The following is a 3099-nucleotide window of genomic DNA, read 5'->3' as shown; positions in this document are numbered from 1 at the left end:
ATTTAATGAAACTCTTGAAACTCAAAGCATTTTACATTTTGTGTACAGTTTAGCTTCACTGTAACATCCATTGGTGGTAATAACCACTGGGATATGTATATAATATTACCAAAATATTTTCTACATTATGGGGATGTGTGTATTTACTTATTATCATTACTACAGACCATTTTCACATCTTGAGTTATTTGATGTTTGCAAAATTAATCACATCAAGCAGTATTTTCAATAACTCATGCTAATGAAGTCTGATTGTATTTCATGAATGTATTTAAGATTGCAACCTCTTAGCAGAAAAATGATCAGTAAAATATGTGAGACCTCTTATTATAAGGTCTACAGTAAATTCAGAAACAAGTGACCAGATAATATCAGCAAGAGACAACTTATCTCCATTTCAGCAATCCTAAAGCTGTTCTTAATCCTAAAACAAATAGCATTGGTTTACTTACAGTTATTATGGTCCTTTGTGATTTGGAAATTAAGATGCAATGCTCATAGGACAAGCCCTAAGAACTTGTATGCTAACCTTGCTGGAAGAATAGGAATAAATGGGGAAGTGGTCTGAATCCAGAAGTCCAATGGGAAGACAATAGCCTCTTCTCTTAAGTGGATGGTTTTATGGTGGTGTAGTGGCAGCTTAAAGGTACCAGAGACAACATTGGCTTACCACTGTGCTTCACAATGTATGGTCTCTTGTATAGGTATTAATGTTGTTGAAGAAAGAATTTTCAGGTTGGTATGTAACTCAGTGGCAAAGTGATTGTCTAGCAAGCACAATGTATTTGGTTCAATTACAACTACCAAAAAAGAACAGACCAAAAAAAGAATCTTCTGTTGGCACTGGTAGTTCACACCTGTGGTTCTACCTCCTTAGGAGGCTGAGATCTGAGGAACAAGGTTTGAATCATGAGGCTATTATCTCCAATCAACCAGCAAAAAGCTAATAGTAGAGGTATAGATCGAGTGGTAGAATGTAAAACTTGACAAAAAATGCCAAGCAAGAATGAGAGGACCTGAGTTCAAGCCTCAGTTCCAGCACAATTAAAAAAAAAATCTTCAGAATCAGGGCACTGGTGGCACACACCTGTAATACTAGCTACTCAGAAGGCTGACATCTGAGGATCGAGATTTGAAGTAGGCTGGTCAGAAAAGTCCCTGTGAGTTTCTTATCTCCAATTAGACCCTAAAAACTGGAAGTGGAGTTGTGGCTCAAGTGGTAGAACACTAACCTTGAGCACAAAGAGGCCCAGGGACAGTGCTCAGGCTCTATGATCAAGCCCCAAAACAGAAACAAAAACAAATCTTCAGAAAATTTAAGATGACTCTATCTCTATTAAGCCTGACTGAAAAGTATGTGATTGATGATGAATGACACTAATAACATTTAATAATAATACTTCTGATGAGGATTTATTCTGTGATGGCACTGTGCTGATCACTGTATATAAATGATCTCATTCCAAATTCAAAGTAGCCCTTGAAGGTAGGGACTGTGATGTCTCCATTCTACAGATGAGAAAAGAAGGCCCAGAAATATGTGTCCAAAATCAAAGAGTGTGCTCACTTCGGCAGCACATATACTAAAATTGGAACGATACAGAGAAGATTAGCATGGCCCCTGCACAAACTCACAGAGTTAATGGGTAGCAGGATCAGGGCTTAAATGTTGATCTGGGTAGAAAGTAAATTTTCTCCTTAAGTTGTGGTAAAAATATTTATTATTTTTCACAATGTGAAAATGTGTAAGTCAGTGACATTTAGCAATTCACAATTTTGTGTTACTATTGCATGATTTCTGGAGTATTTTTATTTCCCCTAAAGAAGACCTATTAAGGAGTAATTCTCCAACATTATATTGCTCCTAACTCCTGGTAGCACTAATTTACTCTGTCCCTACAGATTTGCCTATTTTACAGATATTTTATATCAGTGGAATCATACAATAAATGGCCTTTTATCTCTGCCTTCTTTTAGTTAGTACAGTGTTTGCAAAGTTAGCTTATATCACTGCATGCATCAAAACCTTTTATCCAACCAGGACGCAGTGGCTCACTCCTGTAATCTTACTCAGAAGGCTGAGATCTGAAGAACACAGTTCAAAGCCAGCTGGGGCAGGAAAGTCTATGAGATTCTTATCTCCAATTAACCACCCGAAACCAGGAGTGCCAGTATGGCTCATTCTGGTAGAGCACTAATCTTGAGGGTAAAAAGCTCAGGGCAGCACTCAGGCCCTGCATTCAAGCCCCACAACAACAAAAAGCAAGCAAGCAAGCAAACAAACAAATAAACCGAAAAATACCTTCTGGCCATATAATTTTTTTTCCACTATATTTTATTGTTAAGTTTATTTAGTGACAAGAAGGGAGGTAGGGAGTTTCCCAAGTGAGTTAAGTTGGAAGTTCGATACAATTCAGGATGTAGGTTTTCTCCATATTTATAGTTGCAATAAAGGGTTAGTTAGAGAGAAGAGTTTTTCCCAGACTTGTCTGCCCAGGCTGGTTTTGAACCATGATCCTGACATCTCAGTCTTCTCAGTAGTTAGGATGCTAGGCATACCACCTTACTCAGCTTCAATTTCTTTTTAGGTGTAAGAAAAGATTACCCTGAATTTTCCCCTCTAATCTGCTCTGCCAGATGTTCAAGGCAACCTATTCTTCAGCAGTTGCTGGCAAAGGAATGGAAATACAATGAATGATGTAAGATTAATGAAGGTTGAGGCTGGAAGGAGCCCCTTTTCCCCTGTGTCCTACAGTCACCTGATGCCTGAACAAAATCCAAAATGTAAGGGAAAGTGATGGCTGTAAGATGGGGCAGCCACCAGTTGAGTGGGCAAGATTTCCTGTAGGAAACCCCTCTATCTCTGAGGTCCAGGCCTTAACTGGATATCTGAAATGACAAACAAAACCATCCAAATCACCAACCTCAACATGCCCAAGATAGAACTCATGGTCCCTTCCCACTGTTGCATTTAGTTGGGACGAGCATTCCCATTTCAGATGCCTATGCCGGCAAAAGAATTTTCACATCAGCTTTATCATCCATACCAAGTACTGTCCAAGTCCTGCTGATCTAGTCACTCTTACTTATATCTACTGC

General features: G+C 38.8%; 1 pseudogene; it reads left to right on the top strand.

The window, feature by feature from the left end:
* The first annotated feature begins 1559 nt into the window (after positions 1 to 1559).
* LOC122125941 lies at positions 1560 to 1629 on the top strand (annotated as a pseudogene).
* Positions 1630 to 3099: the final 1470 nt, after the last annotated feature.

Source organism: Dipodomys spectabilis, unplaced genomic scaffold, assembly GCF_019054845.1.
Source record: "Dipodomys spectabilis isolate Male_0828 unplaced genomic scaffold, ASM1905484v1 ptg000267l, whole genome shotgun sequence".
Taxonomy (NCBI): Eukaryota; Metazoa; Chordata; class Mammalia; order Rodentia; family Heteromyidae; genus Dipodomys; species Dipodomys spectabilis.
This window is presented reverse-complemented; position numbering and strand designations above follow the sequence as displayed.